Source organism: Dipteris shenzhenensis, chromosome 28, assembly GCF_047967505.1.
Source record: "Dipteris shenzhenensis isolate YYH24624 ecotype China chromosome 28, Dip_SZ_1.0, whole genome shotgun sequence".
NCBI classification, from domain to species: domain Eukaryota; kingdom Viridiplantae; phylum Streptophyta; class Polypodiopsida; order Gleicheniales; family Dipteridaceae; genus Dipteris; species Dipteris shenzhenensis.
In genome coordinates, this window is record NC_141623.1 from 11,739,972 (window position 1) to 11,761,791 (window position 21,820).

At 45.5% G+C, this 21,820-nt stretch overlaps 1 pseudogene; it reads left to right on the top strand.

Moving 5' to 3' along the window:
* The first annotated feature begins 19,000 nt into the window (after positions 1 to 19,000).
* LOC147883171 (BTB/POZ domain-containing protein At2g24240 pseudogene) lies at positions 19,001 to 21,317 on the top strand (annotated as a pseudogene).
* The last annotated feature ends 503 nt before the right edge of the window (positions 21,318 to 21,820 follow it).

Sequence of the window (21,820 nt, forward strand, 5' to 3'; positions counted from 1 at the left end):
ATTCAGACCTCCTTGTTCCTTAGGAGCTCACAATGTGTCAACCTTTCTGCTTTAACTTTGATGAAGATACAACCATTGTGCCCTTATCATAAGAGAAGGTAGGAGAAGTAGACCCTAAAAGTTTAAGTGAGGAGTACATTATGATATAGCACTCCAATCCCTAAGGTCACACCAAGCAAGGAAAAGCATCAAAAGAATCAAAAGTTATTACAAAATGGAGCACAACTCTAAGTTTGGACTTCATTCCACATGATATGCTTCAACCATGTGTGCACTTATGCAAAAACTTGGATTGGGGTTCTTATACCCCATCCCACTCACTCGCGTCTCATTGGATTATCCTACATGATTAGCCATAACTACACCCATGCACTGTCTTGCTTACTTACATAGAGATTCCAACATCACCTCTCAATGCCAACATGTGGCACAACATGGTGAGCATTGCACTCATCTTCAATGATTACAAGATTGCAGTGTATGTGTAGAGCACGTGTACCAATGTTACAAACTTGCAAATTTCTCTTCCTAATAGAGAACTCCATGCACAATCTCTAGTGAGGTGTTTAAAATACAAAAAAATACATAAGAGGTTTCAACATCCCCTATAGCTACATGCATAGTCCTCTTACAATTAGAGGATTGCCATAGTTTTTTCTCCATTTGCACTCTCTGGATCATTAAAAGTACATGAAATACATAAAAGGTTTCAACATCCCCTCTTGATGCATGCACAATCCTCTTACAATTACAGTATTCCAACACTCTCTTCTTCCTCTACACTCTTTGGGTCAATTATTCTCCCAAAGACATGAACTCCTGACCATAAAGATATTTTGAATAACAATTTTCCATGATTGAAAAAAATGCTTGCCAATAAAACTTTGCTGAGCCATTAAGCCCAATGATGGAAGGAAATATTGCCAAAGAAAGACATCCCTATTTGTAGTTTCCAATCAAAGAAATGGTGTCTGAAATAGGCCACTAAACCTAGAGGGTGATAGCATTTTGGACCTTACAAAACTATTTGTGTTGAGGTTCAAAGAAGCAATACCACGTCTCACCAATCGAAGGTTCTTAGGAACCTTAGCAAAAACTGCTTTGGCCAAGAAGGAAAATGTTAGATGTATGTCATCTTTTAGATTAGAACACTCTTGGTTTGAGAATTATGAGGCAACTATAGGACTATTGTTTTTTGAAAAATAGCTATGTATCAAAGCATTCTGCCTACTATAGGTTTGCTTTGAGTAAAAACTGACGGATGGCAATACCAATATACTCCTTTTGGGAATCAATTAAAAAATAAACGCCCCTTGAGATCGTGTTTCTTGTCAACACTTAGAGCCTTACGAGAAAAATGTGCCAGAAGAACATACTAAAAGGACTCTTCTAGGCAAATGATGAAATAAAGTTTATGGAAACCATCAATTGATTGGTAAGCATTAAATGTACGTAGCCAATGCTTATTAGTCACTTTGAAAAATAGATGGACTATAAGAACCAGTCGAACTAATAGGTACCTTCATCCACTATTGTTTCTAAGTGTTGCCAAAAGAAACACTAACCTTAATGTTACAAAATAATACTAGCGATGGTTTTAAAAAAAATTCTTTGATGCAAAATATGGCAAATGACGACTATCATTGATGGTATGAACCAAAAGAAGAGTAATCTCCCACATTTCAAAGGTGTTACGAGAGAAAAATAGTGGTGTAGCAATTATTTCTTCACTTCGAAAGACTTGCTCATCATATTTTATTGATCATGCCCTCTGTTCCTTGCACTTTGGTGAAGTCCAATCAATGCTACTTTGTTTGGTTGTTGGTAGCTCTTCAAAACTGATGTTAGGTACATATTTTTGGTTGTTGTCTGTGTTCCCCTCTTTAGCTAGTTTTGGCATAATTTGATGTTCCATTTGCTATGTGTTTCTAAAGAAGATGCTTTATCTACCTCATAAAGTCTCCGCATCAACTTGGATGCCAATTTATGTGTTTTATTCCATAGTTGGACACCTCGATTCTCTTTCTTCTTCTAAATAATACTGCGTCCGTGAGGAGTTGTGGCTTCAATTGTTTTCCTTTCTTATGACAAATGCTTTGTGCTGAAGCTTCTTTGGCATTGTTTTCCTTGGCTTCTTCTATGAAGGCCTCATCTGGATGGTTGTTACATCGACCTAAGAGAAGGTCCCCATGCCCCAAAAATCTAGGAGGAGTAGTGGCCATTACTGGTAGCCTGTTGTGAGCTTGGTTCCGTGTTGCAGAGGAGAGTCCCCATGGCAGAAGGAATTCTCTCACCAACTCCCAACATGAACCAATTCTTTGCTATTTTGGTGATGTAAGCGTTGGACTCTAGTTCTCTGGTGTCTGCCCTAGCCCCACCCCCAAAATGGGCTCCTTTCTTTGGAAGGTGCTAGTCCTAAAATCAAGGGGGACGTGTAACTGTCCAAATGCTTCTTGATCCTCGGGTGCATGGGGATATACTCTAAGGTTGGGTTCGGACCATCCGTCTACTCGTCTCACATCAACTCATTTCAGAGGATGTCCGTTTGAGTGTGATGTTCAGATGGGGTGGACCTAGTGAATCTGGAAACGTCTCCACGTTGGCTCCCTTATATTTGTTATTAGCGAGTTCACACTGCAAAAAACTTGTAATTGGTTTTGCCACGACTGACCGGTGCTTGGGCGAATGGGGGGGCAGGATGAAGCCTCCTCGTGGACAACTTCCAAGTCGAATAGCGTGCCACCGAGCAGGACAAAGCCTACTTCTCGTGGGCAACTTCCGAGTTGAATAACGTGCGGCCGTGTCACGATGGTATGAACCCACTCATAATACCACTTCATAACGACCTTCTCGTGTTTACTAGGGTTGGTTTGACTAAAGGAAGTGTGCAAATCTAGATTGATTCCATTATCCCATAATCCATTGCACAATGCACATGATTTAGTTTTTGGCAAAGAATGCACATGATTACTTGGCCAGCACTAGGACGTTTTTTCAAATTCTGAAATCCTGTGCTTCCACATGGCACAATATACACCCTTAGATTTTTCTAATTCTGAAAGCCCAAAAGCTTTTTTTTTAATTCTGAAAGCCCAAAAGCTTTTTTTTTAAATTCTGAAAGCCCAAAAGCTTTGAAAGCTTTTGAAAAGCTGCGTAAAAAGCCATGGCAAAACCTTTAAAAGCTTTGAAAGCTTTTGAAAAGCTGCGTAAAAAGCCATGGCAAAACCTTTAAATATAGGTGAAACATAAAAAAACATTGTAATTTCAAGTGTGTAATTTCAAGTGTGTTGCTGTTTGTTCATCATTCATCATCACCATCAGGTTTGCTTCTACTTCCTTACTTGCCAATCCATGTAGGGAATACCTGTTTCGTAGACAACCATTCCGCAGTGAATTGGGAATCTTGCTATAGAAATTTCTGATAGATTATCTCCCGTAAAAGATATAGATTTACCAGCTGCTATCTCAAGATAGTCTCTCAGACTCTTCCATATCTCATCCTCCCTCTCCTTCAGAAGTTAGAACTCCGTCGAAGCGTTGGCATTATCGTTTATCCTGTTGGCTTCGACCTTGCTCAAGGACCCACTTTATCATGTGCAACCGTCAGCATCCCTCGATGCTTGGAGACTATAACAAGCCCTCACCCACACAGACAAGCTGCAACTTGCAGCTCCATTGATCGGCGACTAAATTTGAGCTTTCAAATCCCCAACCTCCAAAATTCGAATCGAACGAAGAATCGGACTCCGGATCTTCGTAATAAGTTCTCATTTCTTTGAGCAAAATAGATGGTTGGAGAGAATTGCGTAAAAGCACAGCTGGTAGAACACCCATGACGGGCTTAAAGACAAAGCTCCAGTATATGCTTCTGCTTCCACGATCAAAAGCCTCGGATGCTCTTTGTGCGCTTTTTCCACTTGACAAAGTTGTGGATGCTTTGTGTCGTCATTAATTTCCCTTTCCTCCACGGGGACTCCAGGACAAAAGTCTACACAGCTATTCTGCTGCTTGCACAATTGCTGCATTAACAAATGCATACAGGAGAGAAGCCCATCTCGCCGCACATCTCTTCCAAAGCTTACTCTCCATACATGAATCCATGCTTTTATCCGTATCTAGAAAGACGATATGTTAGATCTGTACATCTCTAGCTTGATTTTGAAAATGGCGCGTGACGTGCACTTTTGTTTATTGTGTTCATTAGACATCCTTTGTTTCTTACTTCGGGAGGTGGCTACTAAAAGCCGCGAAAGTATTCCACAATGCCACTTGGAAACCAGTAAATTTTCGCTCTCTCTCTTTAAATATATGTGGGAGGGTAACCACCCCGATACCTGAATGGATTGACGTTTCGATTCCGGATTCGGTTGAGAAGCTACAGTTGAAGTTAGAGATCCAAAAAGAACTGAAGCATGATTCTTTAATTTCCGTGCCTACGTACCCATTTCATGGTTCGTGCTGCAAGAGCTCAATGGCAGAGGAATTAAAGTCCTGAAGAACAAACCTGCTGCAGCTTACAAAACTGCAGCAAAAGTTGATTTATTGGTTGCTGGTTCTGCGGTGTGGGCTTGCAACGTGGGCTTGCAACGAGAGATTGGTGGAGGATTAAAGCTGGATAAATTCAATCAATTCCCATCGAAGTTCAGGTATTGATGGACTCTCCATGGGTCTCATTCTACTGACAGGATTTGTCACTACTTCGGCAACCTCAGCAGCTTGGCTAGTTACACAGAATACACGTCTATTCTATTTCTTGATGTTGGCCATGTATAGCGGCCAAATAGGACTGTTTGCTTCTCGAGACAGATAGACGGGTAAAACAGCAGTAGTTTCCATTGTAGGTTGCGCTGGCTTGCCACAACCTTGTTTCGTTGTAGGTTGGGATGTGAACCCCCTTTTACAACTCACAATTTCCAATCAATAGTGCATATAGGTCCATAGACAAAAGTACCAAAACGCTGATGAGAAATTTTGACATTCTCTAGGTCGCTACAAGCTCGCAGCATTGACAAATAATTACTAAAGGAACTAAGCCTCCGAGAGATAGATATCAGCACACGGACGATGTCTAACGTTGGATTGTGTATAGCTTTTCTGCTTGAATTTATCATCTTTAGGAAATTGCACATATGCTAACAAACATATCCAAACATGCTGAACACGAGGAATGCATATTGACTAATCATGATTGTTTTTCAGATTCCAACACTCCAGCAAAGAAATAGGCCACTTGTCGTCGAGTTGTGGACATCAGAAAGGATACTCCACGTAAGTACAATGTACGGTCATTTCAATTCTGAAATGTTTCTGCACCGTCTGTTGCTCTGGTCCACATTAATGCGCTACACCTCCAACACTGGAGGTGACTATTCGAAACGGGGGGATGGCACGTTCCCCTATGATATATAATTTTTGGAGAGACATGTGCCGGCTCTCCACCATACATTACGTATGGTTTTTTTTTTTAAACTCCTCATCTTGAGCACGCACACTTCTTCGCACATTCTGTTTCCGCAAGGGAACATTACATTTGCTTGGTTCGACCAACATACTAATCATGTCTGCAACACTTCTGTTTTCGAGATGTTTGCAGCCTCCAAACGAGTGTCTTCTCCTAAAGGTACGCACAACAAAATGTATTTGCTTGATTCAAGTTATTTTATCAATTCTTTCACCTTCTAAAGATAGAGGTTCAGTCCATTTTGTTTTTCTTGTTGCATTTAGACAAAACCACGTGAGTGAAATTGTAGCAAAGTTTCGGATGGTTTTTATTATTAATCCCTGTAGGTGTTTAAACCCGAACATAAGACATCGATTCATGTCACGATGTAGAAATGACCACCGGAAACTCCTTCGAACATGACCATTCGTCAACGCTCAGAGCAGCCAGAGATCGAGCTATTCAACTTGATATAACATCAAGAAAGATGTCCTTGAGGCCAGCTATGTCATCGTGGTTGACCATCGCAGATAGATACAAGCAATGGGTTAGTAATTGCGCGGCTATTTTCTCTAGCCTTCAAATCTGCAATCTGCAGTGTCTGTGGCATAACCACGCTAGTGTCTGCAAACCAAAGGATCGTTTCTTCGCAAGGCATAGGGATCTCAAGCCACAGCGCCGCACTTGGAAACATGATACTTTTGGATGCCTGCGAGAATATGGGCATGCAAGTGACTTACTGGAAATGCCAAAGCTGCACACGAGATGCCCAACGGAGCAGATACATTGTGCGGTTGATGCCACAGTACTCTCGGCAGTTGCTTAAAACAAACCACCTCCACATGCAACTGCTAAGCATCATAGATGTATCCATTTCAGTTACCACGACTGCAAATGCGATTGCTCGTGGCACACTCGATCGAAGGTCACTTCTAGACAATCCTCTGATATCTTGGCGAAACGTCCCACTAAGCTCGGCTCAAGAAATCGTGATGAACGAGCTGTCAGGTGTGCTCGCATACAACATCGAGAACAATCCAATATTGCGCAAGTACAATTCTTTAGCAGAGCGTGCGGACATCAAGATGGGTATGTGCATCTTGAGTCCTCAAACCATTGTAGGTATCTTGGAACTACACGATGAGACAGCTCCCTTCGAGTTAATGTCAATAGCGGAATCTCAGCCTGAGCTCCTGCTTTTGCAAAACATGGTGGACCCCGCGAACCGTCGCGCCTTTGATGCAAGGGACAAGCATGAGTTTGCCTCCATATAGCTACGGGGTATAGAAATGCTTTCAGAGAGGGTCGCTTCATTCCACGTCGATGGAGTAGCAGCAGCTGGCAGTGCGTGCGTTGACATAACCATGGAGTCAGCAGTGTTCCCATTCCTATTCCCTTTCGGACGGGGCTACTATGATGGCTGCATACAGTTTAGCAACTATGTGAAAATGAGAATATGCACCTTATTCTCTATCTACACGCTCTACAAGCTGTACCTGTTGATCATGTTCCAGTTAAAACAGGCAGTGATGATTGCCAATTCAAGCAACTCTACATGCTTGCAACGAGACATCGACCAATATAGGAAAGCCAACCCTGCCACGATCGATGAAGACACAATGAGACACGTGCTTCGCTACAGCATGCCATCAACAATGCCGGGGTCCCAATCGTGGCATCGACGGCAACTGAAGGACCTCATAACGATGGTCGATGCTTGGGGCCTCCCAGATTTCTTTCTGACATTCACTGCAGACGAGGTCACCGATACACGGTGGCAAGAAATTAATGTCATCGAGAGCATCGCAACGCATTATAATGCGCAATTCACTTGGAAGGACTGTCCTGTTGAATGCGTGGCACTTTTCCACGCACGCTTCCACATGTTCATGCGCAAGCATTTGCTTTCATCCGACGGTCTGCTTGGCCGAATACAACACCATGTCGTTCGTTATGAGATACAAAACAGGGGCTCCCTACACGCCCATGTCATATTGTGGGTCCACCATGATGACCGTCAGCGAATTGCAAATGAGATTGCAGCTTACGTCCCCAAGGACGAGGCCCTGGATCCTCAAAACAAAAGGCTGCGAGAACTAGTTCTCAGGAAGTAATCGCACGTATGTAGGAAAGCGTGCTACGTCGGACCGTCACACCACAGTTGCAAGCACGGCTTCCCTTTCGCAACACAGCCAGAATATGAACCCATCCTCGACCCTCTGACACAACGTTGGTTGTATTACCGACCGGGACATGAGCACTGAAACGTCGTCCCTTACCACCCTTCTGTGTTACTGTTGTGGGGTGCGCACATGAACATACAGCGGGTGACAAACTCTTCAATCTCTCACTACCTCCTCAAGTACGCGATGAAATCTGAACCAATGGGCAAATTGAACATCCGTTCAGAAGACGCCTCACATTTGGGGTTGCAACATCTCGACGAAGTAAAGCTGAAACTCATCGCTGCGAGCCTCCTATCAAAACCAACCTCTCCAACAGAGGCCACGCTAAACTGCATGCAGATACCAACAATCACAAGGAGTGAGACCGTTCACTATGTCGACTCCTCGCCACCATCTCTAAGACAACGCATCGTCTAGTGAAACAACAACGTCACCCTGCACCCGGTCGACATATACTGCAGGAGACCGAGCGTCATCGAGGAGAGCACGTTCTACGATTACCATAGGCAATATGTGATACGAAAGCCCAAGGAAACGCAACGTGGAATGGTCGGTCTTGACCTCTTCGGCAACAGGATCGCAAAATGTGAGCGAGTAGTCAGATTCACTGACTACCACCCTGGACATCAACCAGAGGGGTACTTCTACAACGTGCTCTTGCGAAAACTCAGCTTCAGGAATGAAACGGAGCTCATATCAGCTGCCAACACAGCTGGATCCTACTTTGTCGAATGCCAAATGCGCGGCCTCATATTGAGCAACGAGGACCTCGAGATGTATGTGACCGAATACACGCAAAGGAACTTGCTAGCGACTGACCACACGGACCAGTTGATCAATATGATATTGCAAAAGGTTGCGATCATCCGAGACTGCCCAATGGAAGCGCCTAACATCGACTAGCAAACCGTCGAAGGGCCAACACGCGCGAGGATGTTGCAAAAAATGGCCGAGTTTCACACCGTCGTCAATGCCGCTGTGTGGATAAAAATGAAAAAATATTTTTCACTTCTTGCATGTTGATGGGTTAGTGCATAGCTATGTACATAGCTAGTTGGTGTTGGAAATGAGCTATGGATATTCTCATGAAGGAATCCACACTGATGACATATTGTCTTGAGATGGAAGACACTTCCACAGGGACTCTGGGAGATAATGAAGTGCAGTGTGGTTGCAGCAGGCAATCCAAAGCAGTGTGACGGGGTTTTGTTGTGGGATGACATGTGCTCTTCATGGTTGTCCCGAATCCTTTTTGTAGGAGGACATGAGTATTTTTTTGTCGTGGCTGTCTTGAAAATCCATTATGTCGGAATGGTGCTCATCATATGTGGCAGCATGGGCAATATGGTGCTAAGGGCTTCTAGCATGCATTGGTGTGTTAAAGAATGGGATTTTGGGCATCCATGACCTTGGTGTAAAGTTTGAAGGAAGGGTGGAAGAGTGGTAAAAAGCATGGGATGATGTGGCTATAATAAAAAAGGTATCCATGCAGGTGGCTACGTGAGAACGAGGCGAGGAGGTTCTGGATGGCGAGGTGGCGACTGCAAGTAGCATGCTAAGAGGAGAGGGCATGCTCCATGAGAAAAAAAAAGCTGTGGAGGATCACGGGACGGACGATAGGAGAGTGAGCTCCAGGATCAGGAGTAGCTGTGAGGCTGCTATGCTTTTAGAAGGAAAAAGGCGACGGGAGTGCCTTGTGAGGAGGAGGCAGTATCATCACGTGAAGGGGATCCTGCTAGAGGGGATGATCACACAACGAAAGGGGGGAGCTATGATCGGGGGAGAGAAGTAGCTTAATGACATGTGTGTGGAGAGCTTCAAGGAGGGGGAGAAGGAGAACCGTGGAGGATCAGCAGGGTCGTAGGCATGGACCTCGTGTTGAAGAAAGGACTGTGTGAGCTTTGAAAGGAGGAGCTGCTGCTTGTCAAGGAGGTTGCAACGACTGCAGGAGGGAGCCTGTGAGTTCGTGAAGGGTGGTGGACACCCGGAGGATCTCAGACAACAAGGAGAGCACCGGAAGGAGGATATGGGAGCATTGTAAGCTCTGTGAGTGGGAGAGAGAGGAGTAAGGTGATGCGGATATGGAAGAGAGGAGCTTAGAAGCGACGGGGCTGTTGCTTTGCTGGGAGCTCCAGGATCAGGAGTAGCTGTGAAGCTGCCATGCTTACATGAAGGAAAAGGCGACGGGAATTTGGAGGTGGCGCTTCGCTATGGAAGGCTTGCTGGCCATCTTCACGTAACAAGCGAGGAGGAGGAGAGCCATAAGCAGGGAGCCTTGTAAGCTTTGTGAGCTGGTGATACGCGAGGAGGGAACACAGAAAGAGAGGGAAGTCGGAGGTCGGTGTGCTCAGTGGAGCAGAAGGGGGGCTCTTCTGGATGAAGCTGACGACAAAGGAAGCGCAGGAAGAGGAAGGAGGTAGTATCCGACGAGCTGGCAAGTATGCGTGATGATGGCAACGAAGACAAAAGGAGCTTCTCGTCGTGGAGCGGAGGGCGCATACGGGATCTATAGGAGATGGGCTGGCTATGCATCGGCGAGTGAGCACACGATTGCTCGGAGACTAAAGGCAGAGAGTCGTTTGGCTAAGCGGGTGTTTTATGGGCAGAATACCTCGGGTGCCAAAGAGTATGCTCCGAGAACAGTAGGAGAAGCTGCAGCCTGTGTAAGGAGCTTTTGGGGCGGGGGTGATGACAGAGGGTGCTGAACGAGAGCACGGGCTGGACAATCATGTATAGAAGCTGGAGTATCTTGGTCTAAGAAAGCATGAGCTACAACAAGAATGTGGTTGGGCTTGCATGAGATGAAAGAGGCCGAAGTCCTTGCTTGAGGTGTCTTTTGTGTGGGCTTGTATGTGGGTGACTATGAGCTATATTGCTTAGTAAAATGGCAGGCCGCATCCTTTCTGGTAGTTGATGTTGATCTCGGGAAGACATGATAGGATTTCTGACCGTGGCCATTTTGTGGGTTGATGTCTTGAAGAGTCAAGCAGATAGTCTTCATGTGCATTGTGGGTTGGATGCATTTGAAGCTGAATGCTTTTAGAGTTATTGAAGGAAGAAGTCCACTTGTCTTGAATTTGTGTGGTCCACTGGGTTTTTGTTTGAGGTTGTCTGGCTTCTGGAGGAAATGTATCCAAGTGTGAGTTGTATCAGAAAGTATATGTAGATACAATGATATTGAATGGATGTCTTTTGCTTTGTGATTGTGTTGTTCGGGTGTTTTAAACGTGGATGAGGGTGGCTGTGAAGGCGGGTTAGGCTCTACTCTTTTTGTCCATCCACGTTTTGGTGCCTCCACGGAGGAAGTTCACTTCAGTTTACAAGACTGAAGGAGCAAATGTTCTGAGACATGTTGCAAGCAATGGGGAGAAATCCACACATGAGAGTGATACAGTGTGAGTGGTGTGGAGAATGTGGTCACAGGAAGGACAGATGTATTGAAGTCCAGCTATGTGTGATCCGACTCCGAGCCAGAGTGCAGAGAGCTTTGAAAGTGCTTGCCGGTAGGAAAAAGAATGCTCTTCGGATGTAGAGTGAGCTTCTTCAGTAGTGTGTTTATTTTGTTGCCTTCCAATTTTGTTGTGGTTGAGAAAGCCAGGGTGTGTGATAGTTGAAAGATTGTGAGGATGGCAGAGGACTTTTCAGAGTTTTGGGGGATGCCATATGAGAATGCAGTGAGATTCTTGGAAAAGATGGAATTCACAGCACTTATGAAGGATAGGGCAACCCCTCAGATTTTGTTTCAGATCATGAATTATTGTTTGCAGGGAAATGCAAAGGCATGGTTGCAGACTCAAGTGGCTGCCTTCAGGATTGCTCATCCTCAACAGCAAAATCTGGAGTATACAGTGGTGAGAGCTGCTTTTCTTGCACGGTTTGCACAATCCAGGAGCCCTAATGAAGTATGGAAGGAGTTGTGCAAAATTCAGCAAAAGGATAGTCAGGATGTGGATCAGTATCTGATAGAGTTTGGTAGACTGTGGAGTCTATGGTGTGAGGCTTTAATTCCTGAAGTACCCCCGCAAATGATAAAGAGAGACCGGTTTGTGGCTGGTCTGGAGCCTTCACTCCGTCTGAAGGTGGAGCTGAAGAATTTGGATAGTTTTGAGGATGCAGTCAGAGTGGCTAGAGAGAAAGAATGGAAGGTCAAGAGACTAAGGCAGCTTGGCATGCAAGAGGAGCCTAAAACCCTGGTCAGTAGGCCAAAAATGATCAAGGCATATGTAGAGAGAGAGCCGGTGTCTATTCCTATGCAGGATGATTCCCTGAGAAAGGATTTGCATGAAGCTATGGAGCTGATGAAAACACTCAGCCTAAATTGGATGGAGACTGCAAGAAGAAGCAGAGGTCAAAATAACAGGAGAGAGGCTATGGATGGAGGAGAAGGAAGTTCAGCTGATGCAAGGAGAGTACCAGATTATGTGATGAGATGTAGGCTGGAATTGGAAGAGGAACTTGAGGAGACAGTCACAGATGAAGAGATAGATTCTTTGAGTGAGACAGAGGAAGAGAGCATCTCATCAGAGGAAGAGAGTCAGTTGTCTTCACTGTTGAAGGAACCTGATGATGTAAGGGAGCTGGATATCATTACACTTATGAGTGGAGGCTTGTCAGTTGCTATGGAGGAGGGTGTTGCTCAGCTAGATCCATGCGAGGTGGCAGGGGAGAGCCCGAGAGAAGGGGTTGCTGCCATAGATGGCAGAAAGGTTGAGAGCCCATTAATGGCAGCTAAGGATAAGTCTGTGTGTGTAGATGATGATCATGCTCCAGTGTTGTGTGGTGATGATGTGCATATGATGGCTGAATGCAATCAGTTTGTGGTTGACACTGTGATTGTGCATACCGAAGAAGCTGAGATTTCAGGTTCAGCAAATGAGGAAGAGAGGTGTGAAATTAGTAGTGAAGATGAGAGCTCAATCATGTGTGACAGTGATGAAGCTGATGTGGCTATTACTGATAAAGTAAAAGACCTGCAGTTAAAACACTTAGTTTGGGTGGGACCAGCAAGTGTTGATTGTGTACATGCAAACTTTGATGTGGATGATGAGGTTAAGATTCAGTGTTTACAGGATGATGGTGATTCAGAGGATGAGTTGGATTGCTTCCTTGATGATGCACTGGATGATATGTTAGCATTGATCTCATCAGAAGAGAATGAAAACACCAGTATGCATGTTGAGCTAGATGGCAGTGATAGTGTGGTTGATGATCAGCTAGATGCTTTACTTGATGATACCCTCATGGATTTTGCATGTGTGGTTGGCAATGACAAGAAAGAATGTGCTGATATGTTTGAGCATTCTTCAGGTGGAAAAGATGTTTGTTTGCTCCTGGATGATCTTGATAATTCATGTGATGGGTTGAGTTTTGCAGCTTCGAAGGTTGAGGCAATAGGGTATGCTGAGAAGTTCCTAATCACAGATTATGAGCTGGTTGTGCCTGTGAGATCTGTGTGTGAATCTGTGTGTGAGGTAGTGACCTCGAAAGATGTGACTCATGAGAAGAGGAGCAAGACTCATGATATAAGTGTGACAGCTGATAGCCAGTGGAGTTGTGTAATATCTTGGCAAGATAAGATATGGGATCCTGGAGGCTTAGTGAGGATGTGGATACATGGAAGGAGCTAGTGGCTACATCAAATTGGTGTGTTGTTGATTCCATTTGATCCAGGGGGATGGTGGATTAAGCATATCTGGCAGTGGAGGGTTCAAAGTTATCCTTTTGATCCGGGAGGAGAAAAGCAGAGGCATAGAGTACAAGCTTGCTTTGTTTTTGATCCAGGTGGTTTGCTGGTGTTTTTCTTTAGCTGCTGGACATGAATGTCACAGCAGAAGAGTAGGGGTTGCTAGAGATGTGTGGATAAAAATGAAAAAATATTTTTCACTTCTTGCATGTTGATGGGTTAGTGCATAGCTATGTACATAGCTAGTTGGTGGTGGAAATGAGCTATGGATATTCTCATGAAGGAATCCACACTGATGACATATTGTCTTGAGATGGAAGACACTTCCACAGGGACTCTGGGAGATAATGAAGTGCAGTGTGGTTGCAGTAGGCAATCCAAAGCAGTGTGACGGGGTTTTGTTGTGGGATGACATGTGCTCTTCATGGTTGTCCCGAATCCTTTTTGTAGGAGGACATGAGTATTTTTTTGTCGTGGCTGTCTTGAAAATCCATTATGTCGGAATGGTGCTCACCATATGTGGCAGCATGGGCAATATGGTGCTAAGTGCTTCTAGCATGCATTGGTGTGTTAAAGAATGGGATTTTGGGCATCCATGACCTTGGTGTAAAGTTTGAAGGAAGGGTGGAAGAGTGGTAAAAAGCATGGGATGACGTGGCTATAATAAAAAAGGTATCCATGCAGGTGGCTACGTGAGAACGAGGCGAGGAGGTTCTGGATGGCGAGGTGGCGACTGCAAGTAGCATGCTAAGAGGAGAGGGCGTGCTCCATGAGAAAAAAAAAGCTGTGGAGGATCACGGGACGGACGATAGGAGAGTGAGCTCCAGGATCAGGAGTAGCTGTGAGGCTGCTATGCTTTTAGAAGGAAAAAGGCGACGGGAGTGCCTTGTGAGGAGGAGGCAGTATCATCACGTGAAGGGGATCCTGCTAGAGGGGATGATCACACAACGAAAGGGGGGAGCTATGATCGGGGGAGAGAAGTAGCTTAATGACGTGTGTGTGGAGAGCTTCAAGGAGGGGGAGAAGGAGAACCGTGGAGGATCAGCAGGGTCGTAGGCACGGACCTCGTGTTGAAGAAAGGACTGTGTGAGCTTTGAAAGGAGGAGCTGCTGCTTGTCAAGGAGGTTGCAACGACTGCAGGAGGGAGCCTGTGAGTTCGTGAAGGGTGGTGGACACTCGGAGGATCTCAGACAACAAGGAGAGCACCGGAAGGAGGATACGGGAGCATTGTAAGCTCTGTGAGTGGGAGAGAGAGGAGTAAGGCGACGCGGATATGGAAGAGAGGAGCTTAGAAGCGACGGGGCTGTTGCTTTGCTGGGAGCTCCAGGATCAGGAGTAGCTGTGAAGCTGCCATGCTTACATGAAGGAAAAGGCGACGGGATTTTGGAGGTGGCGCTTCGCTATGGAAGGCTTGCTGGCCATCTTCACGTAACAAGCGAGGAGGAGGAGAGCCATAAGCAGGGAGCCTTGTAAGCTCTGTGAGCTGGTGATACGCGAGGAGGGAACACAGAAAGAGAGGGAAGTCGGAGGTCGGTGTGCTCGGTGGAGCAGAAGGGGGGCTCTTCTGGATGAAGCTGATGGCAAAGGAAGCGCAGGAAGAGGAAGGAGGTAGTATCCGACGAGCTGGCAAGTATGCGTGATGACGGCAACGAAGACAAAAGGAGCTTCTCGTCGTGGAGCAGAGGGCGCATACGGGATCTAGAGGAGATGGGCTGGCTATGCATCGAGTGAGCACACGATTGCTCGGAGACTAAAGGCAGAGAGTCGTTTGGCTAAGCGGTGTTTTATGGGCAGAATACCTCGGTTGCCAAAGAGTATGCTCCGAGAACAGTAGGAGAAGCTGCAGCCTGTGTAAGGAGCTTCTGGGCCGGGGGTGATGATAGAGTGTGCTGAACGAGAGCACGGGCTGGACAATCATGTATAGAAGCTGGAGTACCTTGGTCTAAGAAAGCATGAGCTACAACAAGAATGTGGTTGGGCTTGCATGAGATGAAAGAGGCCGAAGTCCTTGCTTGAGGTGTCTTTTGTGTGGGCTTGTATGTGGGTGACTATGAGCTATTGCTTAGTAAAATGGCAGGCCGCATCCTTTCTGGTAGTTGATGTTGATCTCGGGAAGACATGATAGGATTTCTGACCGTGGCCATTTTGTGGGTTGATGTCTTGAAGAGTCAAGAAGATAGTCTTCATGTGCATTGTGGGTTGGATGCATTTGAAGCTGAATGCTTTCAGAGTTATTGAAGGAAGAAGTCCACTTGTCTTGAATTTGTGTGGTCCACTGGGTTTTTGTTTGAGGTTGTCTGGCTTCTGGAGGAAATGTATCCAAGTGTGAGTTGTATCAGAAAGTATATGTAGATACAATGATATTGAATGGATGACTTTTGCTTTGTGATTGTGTTGTTCGGGTGTTTTAAACGTGGATGAGGGTGGCTGTGAAGGCGGGTTAGGCTCTACTCTTTTTGTCCATCCACCGCATTGACAGTAGAACAACAAAGAGTCTTCGAAAGCCTGGCTTCAACAAGCTCGGGGCTACACGTTGTCTGTGGAACACCAGGTAGCGGCAAAAGCTTCTTGATACGGTACTAGGTTTCGCATCTGGTAGCGCAAAACAAAACGGCAATACTCTGTGCATCAACAGGGGCAGCTGCGACGCGGCTGAGCGGGATTGCAACCACTGTACACTACCAATTCAAGATCCCTGTGCGCAGCAGTTAATACCCACTGAACATCCATGAGACGGATGAGCGACACCTCGCAATCAAGGAAGCCAACGCGATCATCATTGACGAGATGTCCATGCTAACAAGGATGACTTTCGATCTCGTGGTAAGACAAATCATCAATGTCACTAATGGCACATTGCATGAGCCATTCAGACACAAAATGCTGATAATTTTTGGTGACCTGGCACAACTATGCCAGTCTGCAAACACCGCGAGGATCTCTGCGAGCCGTGCCACATCACGTCCTCCGCGCACTGGCCTGCAGCGAAAATGTACCACATGCAATTCTCGGTGCGACATGCACGAGACATGCCGTTCCTCGCATTCTTGCATACCATAAGACTCAGGACGCCCACAACTGACGAGATTTTCGACTATTTGGAGCAGTGCATTGTCGACAAGGAAGATGCATGCCACTTCATTGATGCTGAAACAACCATCATTTGCACACACAAAGTCGATGTCGCTACCTTCAACGATGAGCTTGTGGAGAAATTCAACACTCCCGAGACGATTGTGCATGTTCAAATACACAGTAACGCCGCGAGCGAACCAGCTCTCAAAGAATGGTTGGAGGACAAAAGCTTCAACGAGATAGGAAAAATTTGCGTGGGGGCGAAGGCAATGATAACGGAAAACATCGACCTCGCAATAGGTGCCGCAAATGGAGCAATGTGCAAAATCAAGAGCATCAATGCAACTAGCAGGGGGGAAATCAACGGTATCACTGTCGTCGTGGACACAACAGTGGCCGTGCTCACATTATGACGCTCGAAGCATCAGCGAAAGGCAATAAATGGAAAATGGTTCCACAAGTCCACATTTCCACTGACCCTAGCATACGCTATCACGGGACACAAATCCCAAGGCGCAACCATATCCAACAAAGCGCTGCTCATATTCCGAGGAGTATTTGCCCCTGGCCTGGCATACGTGATGTTGTCCAGAGTGACTGAGAGAACGAGGCTGCGCATACTACATTACCCACATCCAGACATATTCAGACCAATTCCACGAGAGTTCTCACAGCCGACAACACAACCACGTGCATAAAGGTATTCACTACTAGAGATTGACAAAGGCAGAGGCAAGTCATGAATATGTTGCGTCAAACATGCGTGCAAGGAAAATGGTTTTAATATCTTGTCTGTTGTCGAGAACAGGTGCAGAGAATCATAAAGCTCGGGACATTGCAGCATAAGACATGGACGCAGACAAGGTAAATTCCACCAGCATGAAAGAATCTTTTTTTCTTGAAGATTTAAAAAGACGGCTCATTTGAAAAGACGGTGTAATAAGTCGTGCCTGCAAGCAGCTATTTGCGCTATACAAAAGCAACGCGAAGGCAACAAAACCTCCACCAGCAAAGAGGAGGTTCTTCCTAACCACAAAGCAATTCCGGCTAGCAAACAATGCAGGAGAACGTCCGGGAGCTTACATCAACGGCTTCAACACGTATGCGGAACTACGCGACTTCATTGATAACTGCAAGAGGCGTTTGCCAGCTAAAAGAGAGCCGGGAGGCTTGAGATTCGCAAATGGTGCGTAATGCTTCCGAAAATTAAAAAAAACCGCAACAGTTGAGAAACAGAATTAACGAGTTGCAAGAACAACATACTCATCCTGGATTGCACTTCTCCCTGCAGGACTCCTCAAAGAGATCCTTGTCGAGCTTGACATTGAGTTCGATGAGACCGATAGGATGATGGAAAGTTTGGAGAGGTAGAAGCTACTAGACACGAAGACGAAAGGGATCACAGCGTATGCGTGCGAACTGCTGCATTACGGGTACAACGTATCCTTAGAGTTGCTGAGGGACACGATGCGCGATCAAGCAACGGCTATACTCGAACAATTCATGGAACAATTTGGAGGGACGCACGACGCGACGCACCCGGTGACGACAATGGAGAAGCTTACGTATATTTTCGACAGGGACTTATACGAGGAGCGCTTCGGTATTGGAAACGATCCTTTCACGGCAACAGAGAAAAACCAGGGCAAGTAAATAAATGCATTCTATTATGGACGTCAAACGAAAAAAAAAAGACCGAAAACCTCGATGACTAACGTAATTGTCAATGTTTACACAGGTACGACATTGAAAGACGCGAGCCTCGAGATGAAGGAGGAGCCTCCACTGAAGCGCCCGCGCAAGGGAATCGCGCGAGCCTCGTCGTCTACTGCATCACGTGCAAGCCCAACAACAGAAAGTACATAGGGAGCACGACAGACCTGCCGCGGAGGATCAAACACGGAGGATCAAACAGCACAATAAAAAACCACCGGCGAAAATGAAAGAGGACTTGCAACATTACAAGCCCTTCGAAGAAAATTTCGAAATCAAAGTTTTGGAAACAACAGACACCGTAGACAAAGCACGAACTTTAGAGCAGTACTACATAAGGAGCCACAACACAGTAGGTCCATTAGGTTACAACACGCTCGAGGGCCATCCGGCCAGAGCGCGGAAGTACTATTTCCTAAAGCGTAGGAACATAATTTGACCCAAAAAATAAACATTTGTGCCTTCGAAAAAAGGGATCCAATGAAGTTGCAAATGGTGCTGGAACTTTTGTCGTACATGCAATGCAGCTTTGGGTTTGGATTTTTCCTGTCACAGTTGCATGCTTCTGGCTCAATTTCGTTTTGATTTATTATTTATACATTTCTGAAATACATCTCCTCGTCGTTCGCTCGAAGTGGAATGACAATAGATTTGCTTACAATGCAAAGAATAGGAATTTGTCTTTCTCCGAAAAAAAGAAAAACTACGTTTTACTGTCGACATGAACAACATCTCTAAAAAAGGTTGCATGCAATTGAACATCAATCTTCTGCATCATTTCTGACAACGTGACTCATGTGAACTTATAGCAAAAGAGAGAAGTATTCATCAAGAGCCCAGCTGGACAAGCACTCTAGTTATTTACTACAAAGCACATGATCGTTGGGTAGTACAGACTCTGCAGCTCGATCTGGCTTTCTATGCTTTCTGTTGTGAATTGGGCTGAGCATTGCTCGACTTACTGTTGAATTGCTTAGAATCGTAACTGCTTCGATCTCTGAGGTTTGGGTCTTGAAAGAATATATATGGAGGGAGTATCGAAAGCAGTCGGATCGTACTCACTCAAACAGCTTGCAAAAGAGAAGGCAGGCATAGAGTGAAGAATCATGTCTGAGGAAGAAGCTGCGACAGCCAAGATGAAAATCCAATCGCGATGGCTGCAGAATAAATTCTTAGACGTGCTGAAAATCCATGCAAAATTGTATCTTGGGCACCGAGGCATAGCTTTCAAGAACAGTGACTTCGAATCCTTGTTTCCTCAATGCATTGCACGACTCGGTTCTGTTTGATTTGTATCGATCCTGGCGATTCATCTTGCCCTGCCTTCTTGGTTCCACTGAGTGATCCTCACTATTGGCTGTTGAGGTCGAGCGCTTCAGCCTAACATGACAATGTCTCAGCCCAAAATTCGGCTCAATGTTGGAGGGAAGCTGTTCGTCACCAGCAGCACCACACTCGCCAACGCGGGCCGGGACTCGATGCTGTCCGCCACGATCGACGACAATTGGCGGGTGAAAAGCGACGTTGTGAACGAGGAGCTCTTCATAGACAGAAATCCTGTGTATTTCTCCGTACTCCTCGACTTGTTGAGAACGGGTGAACTTCACATTCCTCCTGGGATGTCCGAGAAAGCTCTCCTCAGAGAGGCTCTCTTCTACGGTATTCTTGACCACGTCCGAGCCGCTAAATGGGGTTCTTTAGATGGAAATAGGCTGGACTGTGTGGCCTCTGTGAGAGGAAGGGCAACTGGGGAGGCCACCGCCATTCGGGCTGCCCAAGATGGCAGCTGCTGTGTGGCACATGGGGCTATGGTCCATGTGTATGATTGGACTATGGAGGAGCAGGCACCTCTTACGCTCGACTACGTGAATGTGAATGATGTGGGTTTTCTGAACCCTCAGAGGATGGTTATATGCACTTGCGAGAGAGGGGACAAAGCTGGGGGAATGGCTGTGTTTAACGTGAAGACAGGGAAGCCAGAACACAAATTTCAAGTGTGTCACAATGGCCAAGAAAAGAATTGCACCGCAACAGCCCTTGCTAGCAGTGATGGCCATGTTTTTGCGAGTTGTAGAGGTCGCGGCAATGAGTATGGCATTGGAAGCTGGGACCAGATTACAGGACAGCAGGTAGATTTCTTCTATGAAGACCCTTCTTGGCCCCTTGGAGATGCTTGTAAGCTTCAATGGCTTCCATACAGCAAGTTGCTGTTGGTGGCTACGCTATACCCCCGCAGTGATGACAGCTTTATAAGTCTTTTGGACACAAGATCAAAGAGTGTTGTTTGGTCATGGACGGATTCTGAATCATCTCTTGTTATGGAGAAGGTGGTTATGGATACTGTGGCTATGGAGGAATGCTGCACAGTGTGTGTAGTGAATCAATATGACAATTTGGGTTTCATTGACATGAGAACGAGCAATCAAGTTGTCAGATGGAGGGATCGGTACCAGCCAGGGAAGATTTCTGAATCAGAGGAGCATTGCTACTCTAAGCTTGCTGCATGGGGCTCCCAGCTCTTCGCTAGCAAAAATGATAGCGTATATGTATTTTGCAGTCCTGATTGGGATGCTGCACGAAGTGTAGAGACTGCAAGGTTGAGAAAAGGAGAGGGAGGTGCAATATCTGACTTTGCCGTTGGAGGAGACAGGCTCTTTGTACTGCACAGTGAAGAAGATATCTTTGATGTATGGGAAACGTCAATAGTATCAAACACTTTTGATATTATGTCGTTTTGATGACAGGCCAGGACAAGGATTTGCATATTCAAAATCTGGGTCTATGCCATGGATTCATGCCACCTTTCTACGTAATCCCCCTTGCCTGATTTAAGTCGATTGGATACGCAAATGTGAATTCTTCAAAGAGCTGTTGAATGCATGGAAGGATGTACCAGTATCTTTCTAATGCTGTTAGTGATTGAAACTCCATATCTTCAATGCGACAAGTCTAAAGATGCAGAAGTACATTTTGTTAACCACCTCTATATGCAAGGAATTAGGTGTATGCTCATTGCAAATTTGCTTTCGGATGTCATTGCCATTACCTGTATGAAGCTTCATCAGAACTGCTTCAGTTCAACAGAAACAAAACGGAGTATCCTGGAGCTTCAGTGACAGGTCATGTAATTGACCACTGTGTGTGTTTTCTCTGAACGCTGGGTTCAGATTTGCTATCAATTCCCTAAGATATTCTTATGTCTTAATTTTACAATAATCAATCTGGAGCTTTTAAGCTGGTCTCACGATGTCATTTCTTGCGCTAGAAAGAATCTGGGGGACCAAGAGCTCTGTTCGAATAGAGTTCAACCCAGATTGACTGAGAGGTGACTTGCTTCTTATGGATTCTCAGTCTGATTCAATATCTATGCGTATATTGAAAGTAGTTTTTGTTTTAAATTTCTTGACATCATTGCATGATTGTAAAGGCTACATGATAAGTCACAATTGTTGAAAGTTCAAAAGATTTGCTTCTTTTTCGAAAACACAAGTTTAAAGCAAAAAATGTCAGCATCTTAGAGGCTGGCGATGACCCTCAATGTCATGCCCATGATATAGCTAGCAGACTTTGCGTAGCCGCAGAAGCACATTATTGAGCTGTAGTTTGTATAGATCGATTCAATCAGACAATCATTGGGGACCAAAAGCAGCAAGGCAGGTCCCTGCCAAGGTCCATGGAGGATAGGCATGTACGGCAACAAAGTCGTGCTTTTAAGTCACCGTC